This window comes from Neoarius graeffei, chromosome 5 (genome assembly GCF_027579695.1).
Source record: "Neoarius graeffei isolate fNeoGra1 chromosome 5, fNeoGra1.pri, whole genome shotgun sequence".
NCBI lineage: Eukaryota > Metazoa > Chordata > Actinopteri > Siluriformes > Ariidae > Neoarius > Neoarius graeffei.
Genome location: NC_083573.1, coordinates 87,418,301 through 87,432,113, shown reverse-complemented (window position 1 = coordinate 87,432,113; position 13,813 = coordinate 87,418,301).

Here is a 13,813-nt window from a genome sequence, read left to right as displayed (position 1 = left end):
ATGAATTTGGAAATAGTCAATACACACTTCAAGAAAAAAGAGCAACACAGGGTGACGTTTAAGAGTGGAGGAAGATCTACACAGATGGACTATATACTCTGCAGGAGGGGTAACCTGAAGGAAATTGGAGACTGTAAAGTGATGGCAGGGGAGAGTGTAGCTAGACAATATCAAGTGGTCGTGTTCAGGATGAGCTTGAAAGTGAAAAAGAAGAAGCGTGAAATAGTGGAGCTGAAGATTAAGTGGTGGAAACTAAAAGAGGTTGAACATCAGAAGGAGTTTAGGGAAGAAATGAGACAAGCATTGAGTGGTAATGGAAGTCTGCCAGAAGATTGGGATACTACTACTATACTAGTAAGAGAGGCAGCAAGGAAGGTGCTCGGGTGGTCATTGGGAAGGAGGAAGGAAGACAAGGAGACATGGTGGTGGAACAAAGAAGTGCAGGAAATTATAAAAGAGAAGAGGCTAGCAAAGAAGAATTGGGATGATCAGAAAGATGAGGAAAGCAGGTGGTTATACAGAGAGACGAGACAGAAGGCAAAAAGAGCAGTAACGAAGGTGAAAGCAGATGCATCCCTGGAATTGTACGAAAGACCAAAGAAGGAGAGAAAGACCTGTACAGACTAGCTAGGCAGAGAAACTGGGGAAGTGAGGGTAAGAGTGAGGAAAGATGTAAATGGAAATGTGCTGACAAACAAAGAGAGTGTATTAAGAAGGTGGAAGAGTACTTTGAGGATTTATTAAATGAGGAGAATCCAAGCGAGAAAAGGTCAGATTCATTGGAGACAGCAAATCAGGAAGTAGATTTGGTTAGTAAGGATGAGGTGAGGGCAGCCATGAAAAGAATGAAGACTGGGAAAGCAGTCGGACCAGATGGTATCCTGATTGAGGCTTGAAGATGTTTGGGTGAGACGGCTGTGGAGTTCCTAACGAGATTGTTTAATAAGATCTTAGATAATGAGAAAATGTCGAATGAATGGAGAAAGAGTGTGCTAGTCCCAATGTACAAGAATAAGGGAGATGTACAGAGCTGCAGTAATTACAGAGGGATAAAATTGATGAGCCACACCATGAAGTTATGGGAAAGGGTATTGGAGGCGAGATTGGGAAGAGTGGTAGCAATCTATGAACAGCAGTATGGGTTTATGCCAAAGAAGAGCACGTCGGATGCAATTTTTTCTTTAAGAACATTAATGGAGAAGTACAGGGAAGGCTAGAGAAAGCTACATTGTGTGTTTGTAGACCTGGAGAAGGCATATGATAGAGTGCTGAGAGATGAGTATTGTATGAGAAAGTGCGGAGTGAATGAGAAGTATATTAGAGTGGTGCAAGACATGTATGAGAACATTGAAACAGCAGTGAGGTGTGCAGTTTGAACAACTGAATGGTTCAAGATGAAGGTGGGACTCCATCAAGGATCTGCTTTGAGTCCTTTCTTGTTTGCCATAGTGATGGATAGCTTGATGGACGAAGTGAAGCAAGAGTGACCATGGAACATGATGTTTGTGGATGATATTGTGATATGTGGTGAAAGTAGAAAGGAGGTTGAACTGGGTTTGGAGAGGTGGAGATATGCATTGGAACAAAGAGGAATGAAGGTGAGCAGTAGCAAAACAATACATATGCATCAATGAGAATGGGGATGAGAGTGTAGTGAAGATGCAAGGAGTAGACATAAAGAAAGTTGGTGAATTCAAGTACCTGGGGTCAACTGTGCAGGAAAATGGGGGCTGCGATAGTGAGGTGAGAAAGAGAGTGCAGGCAGGGTTGAGCAGTTGGAGAAGGATTTCAGGAGTCATTTGTGATAGGAAAGTCCCAGCAAAAGTGAAAGGTAAGATGAATAAGACAGTAGTGAGACCAGCTGTGATGTATGGATTGGAGACCGTACCCTTAACGAAGAGACAGGAGGCAAAGTTGGAGGTGGCGGAGTTGAGGATGTTAAGGTTTGAGATAGGAGTGATGAGGTTGGACAGGATAAGGAATGAGCACATCAGAGGGACAGCACATGTGGGGAGCTTGGGAATTAAGCTAAGAGAGATGAGACTGAGATGGTATGGGCACATCCTGAGAAGAGATGCAGAGCATGTTGGAAGGAGAATGTTGAGGATGGAGCTGCTAGGCACACGAAAATGAGGAAGGCCAAAGAGGAGATACATGGATGTGGTGAGAGAGGACATGAAAGTGGCAGGTGTGGTAGAGAAGGATGCGGAAGACAGGGAGCAACGGAAACAAAAGATCTGCTGTGGTGACCCCTAATCAGGAGCAGCCAGAAGAAGAAGAAGAAGAAGAAGAATAGGATTTGTTTAACTGGGTTCTCTTTGTCTACTTTTAGGACTTGTGTGAAAATCTGATGATGTTTTAGGTCATATTTATGCAGAAATATAGAAAATTCTAAAGGGTTCACAAACTTTCAAGCACCACTGTAAGTTGGTTGCAATCTAGAACTAGGTTTAATAATCTCAGAGATGGTATCTTGTATTCTTCTAATAGGAAATGGTAGATCTTTTCAACTATTTACAAGATATTTTCACTTGCTAAGATATCATTTTTTGCAGTGTTCACTTTCATTCACTTTGTGATCATCTCTATTCGAAGTGCTGATCAATGAGTGGACTGTATGTGCACAGACAGAGTAGATGTGATGAATGATTCAAGATGAGATCAGAGATAGCAGCCCGACTGGAGAGAGATCACAGAAAAGGTTTACTGAAAAACGACTGTGAAAAAGTTTCTGATAAATTCGCTTCCGACACAACAAACTCTCCACTTGCAGTGTTGTCTCTAAATGTGTACATATGGTGTAACTGTTAATTTCACATTATAACTATTCACTGATTTAAGGCTGAACGAATACAAGCGTCTGTTAGAGTTTTTCTTATATTCATGCCAGATGGTCACAAATGGACAGTTTGAGGCTAGACATCACAGGAAACATAGCCATTTTGTTTCCAATTATTAACGTGTGTGTGTGTGTGTGTGTGTGTGTGTGTGTGTGTGTGTGTGTGTGTGTGTGTGTGTGTGTGTTTCACTAACACTTTTTTCTTTCACATTTTATATTATATAAAAAACACTCATATGATATAAATGACATAAATACAAATCTATTTTTATACCTTTATTTCAACATTGTTACCCACTCTCTGACATCTACAATAACTCTTTTATTTTATTTTAGGTACAGTTTTTTTTTTATTTTGTAAACCATCTATGCATATGTAATTATACACTCACAGGCGACTATAATAGGAATGTGGTGGTTAGCGCTGTTGCCTCACAGCAAGAAGGTTCTGGGTTCGAGCCCAGCGACCGACAGGGGCCTTTCTGTGTGGAGTTTGCATGTTCTCCCCGTGTCCGCGTGGGTTTCCTCCGGGTGCTCCGGTTTCCCCCACAGTCCAAAGACATGCAGGTTAGGCTAACTGGTGACTCTAAATTGACCGTAGGTGTGAATGTGAGTGTGAATGGTTGTTTGTCTCTCTGTGTCAGCCCTGCGATGATCTGGCGACTTGTCCAGGGTGTACCCCGCCTCTCGCCCATAGTCAGCTGGGATAGGCTCCAGCTTGCCTGCGACCCTGCACAGGATAAGCAGTTAGGGATCATGGATGGATGGATGCTGGCTTATTTGTGAAATTATCCAATAGCCCAATCCTGTGGCAGCAGGGCAATGCATAAAATCATGCAGATACAGGTCAAGAGCTTCAGCTAATGTTCACAGCACCAGAATCGGGAAAAATATGACTGTTTCTGGTTTGAGTATTTCCAAAACTGGTGAACACCTGGAATTTACATGAACAGCAGTCTCAGGGATGAGAGTTTTCTGCTTTTTGGCGGATTTCCGCTTTTTCTGAGTAAAAATCAACCTTTTTATATTATGCCAAATCTGTTGAGATTTTTTTTTCAGTTATTGAGGGGGGTTGGGGTATGTTCCTTCATGATACTCAAGCGTAATTCATTCCTACGATGATGTTATATGTTTACATTTTCGCCATCTTTAGTCTCGCTAACTCTCGCGGTAGAATATGTGTTATCTACAATGTAATTGGCCAAAACATCGCCGGCAAGAGCATGATAGCCAATCATAACAGTTCTTACAAGAGTGTGGGAGAGAACAAAAGCCAATCATAACAGTTCTTACAAAAGTACCCGCATCTGTTCTATTTTATCGAAACTTGCACATGTTCATCGTTGCTGCTCTTCAAAAATACGTTTCTCTTTCGTATCGGCTTTTTTACTCAAAATGCCGAATACAATTGACAAGCGAGACGAAGCAAAGGTACGTGAAATCAATGCTGGTATAAAAAAACAGAGAGGACTGACAAGCTCTTGTCTTTGGCCAAAAAGCTGAAGAAGATCAAACGAAAATGAGAAGTGACTGTGAACTATAAATAATTGTATAAAGTGTACATAGACATTATCCCATAAACTTAGCATTCGTTTGATTTAGTACATTGAACATGTATATGATAGATAGTCAGTAAATCTGAATTAATGCTGACAGTTTTGAAAACTTAAATATTTCAAAAGACTTTTTGAAGAAATCATACAGTGCTGCTTGAAAGTTTGTGAACCCTTTAGAATTTTCTATATTTCTGCATAAATGTGACCTAAAACATCATCAGATTTTCACACAAGTCCTAAAAGTAGATAAAGAGAACCCAGTTAAACAAATGAGACAAACATATTATACTCGGTCATTTATTTATTGAGGAAAATGATCCAATATCACATATCTGTGAGTGGCAAAAGTATGTGAACCTCTAGGATTAGCAGTTAATTTGAAGGTGAAATTAGAGTCAGGTGTTTTCAATCAATGGGATGACAATCAGGTGTGAGTGGGCACCCTGTTTTATTTAAAGAACAGGGATCTATCAAAGTCTGATCTTCACAACACATGTTTGTGGAAGTGTATTATGGCACGAACAAAGGAGATTTCTGAGGACCTCAGAAAAAGCGTTGTTGATGCTTATCAGGCTGGAAAAGGTTACAAAACCATCTCTAAAGAGTTTGGACTCCACCAATCCACAGTCAGACAGATTGTGTACAAGTGGAGGAAATTCAAGACCATTGTTACCCTCCCCAGGAGTGGTCGACCAACAAAGATCACTCCAAGAGCAAGGCGTGTAATAGTCGGCGAGGTCACATAGGACCCCAGGATAACTTCTAAGCAACTGAAGGCTTCTCTCACATTAACATTAGCCAATGTTCATGAGTCCACCATCAGGAGAACACTGAACAACAATGGTGTGCATGGCAGGGTTGAAAGGAGAAAGCCACTGCTCGCCAAAAAGAACATTGCTGCTCATCTGCAGTTTGCTAAAGATCATGTGGACAAGCCAGAAGGCTATTGGGTGTTTTGTGGATGGATGAGACCAAAATAGAACTTTTTGGTTGAAATGAGAAGCGTTATGTTTGGAGAAAGGAAAACACTGCATTCCAGCATAAGAACCTTATCCCATCTGTGAAACATGGTGGTGGTAGTATCATGGTTTGGGCCTGTTTTGCTCCATCTGGGCCAGGACGGCTTGCCGTCATTGATGGAACGATGAATTCTGAATTATACCAACAAATTCTAAAGGAAAATGTCAGGACATCTGTCCATGAACTGAATCTCAAGAGAAGGTGAGTCATGCAACAAGACAACGCCCCTAAGCACACAAGTCGTTCTACCAAAGAATGGTTAAAGAAGAATAAAGTTAATGTTTTGGAATGGCCAAGTCAAAGTCCTGACCTTAATCCATTCGAAATGTCGTGGAAGGACCTGAAGCGAGCAGTTCATGTGAGGAAACCCACCAACATCCCAGAGTTTAAGCTGTTCTGTACAGAGTAATGGGCTGAAATTCCTCCAAGCTGGTGTGCAGGACTGATCAACAGTTACCACAAATGTTTAGTTGCAGTTATTGCTGCACAAGGGGGTCACACCAGATACTGAAAGCAAACGTTCACATACTTTTGCCACTCACAGATATGTAATATTGGATCATTTTCCTCAATAAATAAATGACCAAGTGTAATACTTTTGTCTCATTTGTTTAACTGGGTTCTCTTTATCTACTTTTAGGACTTGTGTGAAAATCTGATGATGTTTTAGGTCATATTTATGCAGAAATACAGAAAATTCTAAAGAGTTCACAAACTTTCAAGCACCACTGTATGCAACTAATGAGGACATAGGGAGAAAAGGTCAGTCACCCTAAAATTTTATTTAATATATGAACATTTTGATAATTAATAAAACTTAAGTTTAATGTGAATTTAGTTTGTCGTTTTTGTTGATCATGAATTATAACCCATCCATCCATCCATCCATCCATTATCTCTAGCCGCTTTATCCTTCTACAGGGTCGCAGGCAAGCTGGAGCCTATCCCAGCTGACTATGGGCGAAAGGCGGGGTACACCCTGGACAAGTCGCCAGGTCATCACAGGGCTGACACATAGACACAGACAACCATTCACACTCACATTCACACCTACGGTCAATTTAGAGTCACCAGTTAACCTAACCTGCATGTCTTTGGACTGTGGGGGAAACCGGAGCACCCGGAGGAAACCCACGCGGACACGGGGAGAACATGCAAACTCCACACAGAAAGGCCCTCGCCGGCCCCGGGGCTCGAACCCAGGACCTTCTTGCTGTGAGGCGACAGCGCTAACCACTACACCACCGTGCCGCCTGAATTATAACCATACCCTTGAATGTAGAATGTGATTTTATCTTGAATTCAAACAATACTCCTATTGATTTGAAACATATTTTCATGTAAATATATAAAAAAGACAACAGATATATTTTTTTATCTACTACAGCTCAGATTGCAGGACAAGTGGTTTGTAAGGCCTTATTTTTCAAAATTTTCCGGGGGGGCATCTTGAAGCCCCCCCCCCCCCCCGCCCGTTGGCTTCAGGCGCCATCTTGTTTTCTTCTTTTTTGATGACCACCCACTCTCATCCCTGAGTCTGTAGAGTTTATGCAGTATGGTGCAAAAAGGGGGAAAAACACATCCAGTGAGTGATAGTTCTGAGGGTGAAATGCCTTGTTGATATGAGAGGTCAGAGGTGATTGGCTTAAGCTAAAAGGTAGGCTATAGTAATTCAAACAACCACCCTTTACAACTGTGGTAAGCAGAAAAACATCCCAGAACACACATCTTAGGGCTGTAATCAAGACCGCCATTGTCAAGTCCAAAACTAGGACTATCTGAGAACAAGTCAAAACAGAGTCTTATAAGGTAAAAGGGAGTCAATATTGAGACCAAAACTCATCAAATCCTTTTCAAGACCAAACCTTTAAGTTGGCTTTATGTGTGCATTGTGCCAATGATTTTGCTATGCTTTCTAGAAGAATTTTTGCACATTTGAAAAGAAAAACAAAACAAAACAAGATGAACACCCATCCATACATGTGGGAGAGAACAAAAGCCAATCATAACAGTTCTTACAAGAGTGTGGGAGAGAACAAAAGCCAATCATAACAGTTCTTACAAGAACTGGCAGGCGAGCTGGAGCCTATCCCAGCTGACTATGGGCAAGAGGTGGGGTACACCCTGGATAAGTCACCAGATCATCACAGGGCTGACACATAGAGAGCATTCATACCTATGGTCGATTTGGAGCCACTAATTATCCTAACTTGCATGTCTTTGGGGGAAACTGGAGCACCTGGAGGAAACTCACGCAGACACGGGGAGAACATGCAAACTCTACACAGAAAGGCCTCCATCAGCCACTGGGCTCAAACCCAGAACCTTCTTGCTGTGAGGCGACAGTGCTAACCACTACACCACCATGCCACTCAAGATGAACACTATGTTCAAATCCAAACAGAAAATGTTTCAAGACTCAAGCCCTACTGCCCTTTGTGGGAAGCCATGGCCTAATGTTTAGAGAAGCAGTTTTGGGGCCAAAAGGTTGTCAGTTTGATTCCCAGGACCAGCGGGAATGGCTGAAGTGCTCTTGAGCAAGGCACCTAACCCCAGGCTGCTCTGGGTATGTGGTGTGTCCCTCTGGATAAAAGCATCTGCTAAATGGCTGCAATATCATGTAACATGTAGAATCTTGAGGAAGATGGGTACAACAACAGATCACATCAGGTTCCACTCCTGTCAGGGAAGTACAGCATAAAACGGGGGGAAAGCATGGGATATTGTCGCTCATCTTCAATGTTAGACACATCATCTAATTATCATCATTTAATTGTAACCTTCATCGTGCCATGCTTTTGGAAAACTCAATCCCAGATCTGAATCTGAAATGCAGATATGAATTCAACATTTTCAATATATTGACATTGTACTAAAGGGCATCAATGTGAGCTCATCCCCTTACCTTAATGTTAATGAAACTGCAGAGGCTAACACTCTGTTCTTGTTGCATTAACAGCTTTCTACACTCTTAGTTGAAAAAAAAAAACCCTTTTTTAAAACTCCCAGGATCTATCTCCCAGGAAAATGTAGAACCAAAAGACTCTATGGTTTTAAAGACTCTGGGGAAACCCTTAAAGGTTTTATATAGGATCTACATAAAATTGTAAGTTGTGTTTTTTTTTCCTATTAGAATGGAATCCAAATAAAACTCTTTTAAAGGCAAAAAAAATAGAAACACTTAATTATCCAGGAATCATTGAAGGACCTGTTGTTGTAATAGTGTCCATGCTGTTCACTGCAGTTTCTGAATATTTCAAAGTAGTGAAATAAGATACGCAACAAAACTAACTAACTGAATAGCAAGGTAGGAGCAGGTATCTGAGGATACAGTGAGTACTGTCAAATGCGTGAGAGAGGCGGATGTAAGTGCAGAAGTGTTTATTATAATACAGTGCGATATATACATGAAGTGCATCAAACACACACTAAAGCAAACAGTCCAAATCGGCAGGCAAGGTCATAAACAAGAAAACAGGCAAAGGGTCAGTTGAGGCGCAAACAGGATGTCAGAGGTAAAATGAGAACTAGAACCAGGAGCAGGAGTTGAGAAACCAGGAAAACCACAAACATGGGAAACAAGGCTGGGTAATGTACTCTGAACATGGCGTAATGCTTCGCATCGTCCTTGCATCAGTGCAGTCCTTAAATAGCCCAACACTTAGTTCATTAATTGAGAACAGGTGTGCCTTGTTCACGGCGTGCATGCTGGAGCTCACTTGGTGTACATGCTGGAGCTCACTCGGCGCGCGTGCAGCCCAAGGAGTGCCTTTTGGTGCATGCGCCACAGTGCACAAGACTGACAGAACCCCCTCCCAAAGAGCTCCCTCTGGGAGTGAAAATCCATCATACGGGGTCCCGGTGGGGGTTCAGGCTCAGGCTCTGGACACGACTTGGGTTCTTGGCTAGGAGTAGGCTTGATCGCAAGACTTGACGTGGACTCTGGACTGGACTCGGGCTCTGAAGATGACTCTGGACTGGGCTCGAGGTCTGAAAGTGACTCTGGACTGGATTTGCGCTTGAGCTCTGGATATGGCTCTGGACTGGGCTCAGGCTCTGGAGATGGCTTGGGCTCTGGAGACAACTTTGGACTGGACTCAAGCTTTGGCTCAGGCTCTAGAGATGGCATGGACTCTGGCTCAAACTCTGGAGACAACGCTGGACTGGGCTCGGGCTCTGTAGAGGGCTCGGAACTGGGCTCAGGCTCTGTAGAAGGCTTGGGACTGGGCTCAGGCTCTGTAGAATGCTCGAGCTCTGGAGACGGCTTGAGCTCTGGAGATGGCCCTGGACTGGGCTTGAGTTCTGAAGATGACTCAGTCTCTGGACTGGACTCGAGCCTGAGCTCTGGAGACAGCTTGGGACTGGGCTCGGGCTCTGGAGACAGTTCGGGAGTGGGCTCGGGCTCCAGCTCTGGAGTGGACACTGATGCTGGCTCTGGCACTGGAGTGGACTCTGATGCTGGCTCCAGTACTGGCTCCAGCACTGGCCCTGGAGTAGACTGATGTGGGCTCCGATGCTGGCTCTGGCACTAGCCCTGGAGTAGACTCTGACGTGGGCTCCAACACTAGCTCCAGTAATGGCCCTGGAGTAGACTCTGACGTGGGCTCTGACGCTGGCTCCGGCACTGGCCCTGGAGTAGACTCTGGCATTGGAGCAGGCCCTGGCACAGCCTCTGGCTCCGCCTCTGGCACGGGAGCAGATGCTGGCTTCACCTCAGTCATGGTATCAGACGGTGGCATGGGAGCAGACGCTGGCTCTGCCTCTGGCACAGGAGCAGACGCTGGTGCTGACTCTGGCTCCACCTCTGGCTTGGGAGCAGACACTGGAACAGGCTCCGCCTCTGGCACAGGAACAGGCATGGATTCAGGTGCTGGTTCTGAAAAGGAAGAAGAAAAGGAAATAGAAAAAGAAGACAAGAAGAAGAAAAGGAGGAAGAAGAAGAAAGAGGAAGAAGAAGAACAAGAGGAAAAGGAGGAGGAAGAAGAAGAAGAAAAGGAAGAAAAAGGAGGAGGAGAAGAAAGAGGAAGGAAAAGAAGAAGGAAAAAAGGAAGTAGAAGAAGAAGACAAGAAGAAGAAGTGGAAGAAGAAGAAGAAAGAGTAAGAAAAGAACAACAACAAAAGGAGGAAGAAGAAGGAGATAAGAAGAAGAAAAAGGAAGAAGAAGAAGAAGGAGAAGAAGAAAAGGGGAGATGGAGAAGAAGAAAGAGGAAGAAGAACAAGAAGAGGAAGAAAGAGGGAGAAGAAGAACAAGAAAAAAGAAGAAAAAGAGGAAGAAGAAGAACAACAACAAAGGGAAGAAGAAAAGGAAGAAGTAGAAGAAGAAAGAGGAAGGACAAGAAGAAAAAAGGAAGTAGAAGAAGAAGACAAGAAGAAGAAGAGGAACCACAAAAGGAAGAAGAAAAGGAAGGAGGAGAAGAAGGAAAAAAGTAGAAGAAGAAGAAGAAGAAGAAGAGAAGAAGAAGAAAAGGAATAAGAACAACAACAACAACAAGAGGAAGAAGAAAGGGAAAGAGGAGAAGAAGAAAGAGGAGGGAGAAGAAGGAAAAAGGAAGGAGAAGAAGAAAGAGGAAGAAGAACAAGAAGATGAACAAGAAAATGAAAAAGAAGAAGAGGAAGAGAAGAAGAAGGAGAACAACAAAAGGAAGAAGAAAAGGAAGGAGGAGAAGAAAGAAGAGAAAAAGAAAAAAGGAAGTGGAAGAAGAAGCTGAAGAAGAAAGAGGAAGAACAACAACAAAAGGAAGAAGAAGAAAGAGGAAGAAGAAGAAACGAAAGAAGAAGAAGAAAAGGAAGAGGAGGATGAAGAAGAATAACAAAAGGAAGAAGAAAAGGAAAGAGGAGAAGAAAACAGGAACTAGAAGAAGAGAAAGAAGACAAAGAAGAAGAACAAGAGGAAGAAGAACAATAACAACAACAACAAAAGAAGACAAAGAAGTAAGTAGAAGAAGAAGACAAGAAGAAGAAAAGGAGGAAGAAGAAGAAAAGGAAGTAGTAGTAGTAGAAGAAGAAGAAGAAGAAGAAGAAGAGGGAAGAAAAGGAAGAAGAAGAAAAGGAAGTAGAAGAAGACAAAAAGAAGAAGAAGAAGAGAAAGAAGAAGAAGAAAAGGAAGGGAAGAAGAAAGGAAGAGAAGAAAGAAGAAAAGGAAGAGAAGAAGAAAAGGAAGGGAAGAAGAAGAAAAGGAAGGGAAGAAGAAGAAAAGGAAGGGAAGAAGAAAAGGAAGAAGAAAAGGAAGGAGTAGAAGAAAGAGGAAGGAGAAGAAGAAGGAAAAAATGAAGTAGAAGAAGACAAGAAGAAGAAGTGGAAAAGAAAGAAGTGGAAGAAGAAGAAAGAGGAAGAAGAAGAACAAGAAGAAAAGGAAAAGGTGAAGAAGAAGAAGAAGAAGAAGAAGAAGAAGAAGAAGAAGAACAACAACAAAAGGAAGAAGAAAAGGAAGCAGGAGGAGAAGAAACAGGAGAAGAAGAAAGAGGAAGAAGAACAACAACAAAAGGAAGAAGAAAAGGAAGCAGGAGGAGAAGAAAAGGAACTAGAAGAAGAGGAAGAAGAACAAGAGGAAGAAGAAGAAAAGGAAGAAGAAGATGATGAAGAAGAGCAATAACAACAACAAAAGGAGGAAGAAGGAGAAGCACAACAACAAAAGGAAGAAGGAGAAGAACAACAACAAAAGGAAGAAGAAGAAGAAGAAGAAGAAGAAGAAGAAGAAGAAGAAGAAGAGGGAAGAAAAGGAAGAAGAAAAAAGGAAGAAGAAGAGGGAAGAAAAGGAAGAAGAAAAAAGGAAGAAGAAAAGAAAGTAGAAGAAGAAAAAAGGAAGAAGAAAAGGAAGAGAAGAAGAAAGGAAGATAAGAAGAAAAGGAAGTAGTAGAAGAAGAGGAGAAGAAAAGAAGGGAAGAAGAAGAAAAGGAAGTAGAAGAAGAAAAGGAAGAGGTGAAGAAGAACAACAACAAAAGGAAGAAGAAAAGGATGGAGAAGAAAGAGGGAGGAGAAGAAGAAAAAAGGAAGTAGAAGAAGACAAGAAGAAGAGGAAGAACAACAACAAAAGGAAGAAGAAGAAAGAGGAGGAAGAAGAACAACAATAAAAAGAAGAAGAAGAAAGAGGAAGAAGAAGGAGAAGAAGAATAAAAGGAAGATGATGAAGAACAACAAAAGGAAGAAGAAAAGGAAGGAGGAGAAGAAGAAAAGTAACTAGATGAAGATAAGGAAGAAGTACAATAACAACAACAAAAGGAAGAAGAAGAAAAGGAAGTAGAAGAAGACAAGAAGAAGGGGAAGAAGAAGAAGAAGAAAAGGAACTAGAAGAAGAGGAAGAAGAACAAGAAGAAGAAGAAGTACAATAGCAATAACAACAACAACAACCAAAGGAAGAAGAAAAGGAGGAGGAAGAAGAAGAAAAAGCTAGGAGGAGAACAAGGAAAAAAGGAAGAAGAAGAAAAGGAACTAGAAGAAGAAGAAGAGGAAGAAGAACTACAACAACAATAACAACAACAACAAAAGAAAGAAAGAAAGAAAGAAAGAAAGAAAGAAAGAAAGAAAGAAAGAAAGAAAGAAAGAAAGAAAGAAGAGGATTCTCCCACCTGAGCTGTGGATTTCTGCAGCTCCTCCAGAGTGATCATGGGCCTCTTGGCTGCTTCTCTGACCAGTGCTCTCCTTGCTTGCTCTGTCAGTTTAGGTGGACGGCCATGTCTTGGTAGGTTTGCAGTTGTGCCATACTTTTTCCATTTTTGAATGATGGATTGAACAGTGCTTCTTGAGATGTTCAGAGCTTGGGATATTTTTTTTATAACCTAACCCTGCTTTAAACTTCTCCAGAACTTTATCCCTGACCTGTCTGGTGAGTTCTTTGGTCTTCATGATGCTGTTTGTTCTTCAGTGTTCTCTAACAAACCACTGAGGCCTTCACAGAACAAGTGTATTTATGCTGAGAGTAAATTGCACACAGTAGGACTCTATTAACTAATTAGATGACTTCTGAAGGCAATTGATTGCACTGGATTGTATTTAGAGGTATCAGAGTACAGGGGGATAATCTGTGCACAGGACAACTGTAAGTCATAAACTCCACAAATCTGGCCTTTTTGGAAGAGTGGCAAGAAGAAAGCCATTGTTGAAAGAAGTCCCGTTTGCAGTTTGCCAGAAGCCATGTAGGGGACACAGCAAACATGTGGAAGAAGGTGCTTTGGTCAGATGAGACCAAAGTTGAACTTTTTGGCCTAAATGCAAAGCGCTATGTGTGGCGGAAAACTAACACTGCTCATCACCCTGCACACACCATCCCCACTGTGAAACATGGTGGTGGCAGCATCATGCTATGGGGATGCTTTTCTTCAGCAGGGACAGGGAAGCTGGTCAGAGTTGATGGGAAGATGGATGGAGCTAAATACAGGGCAATCCTGGAAGAAAACCTGTT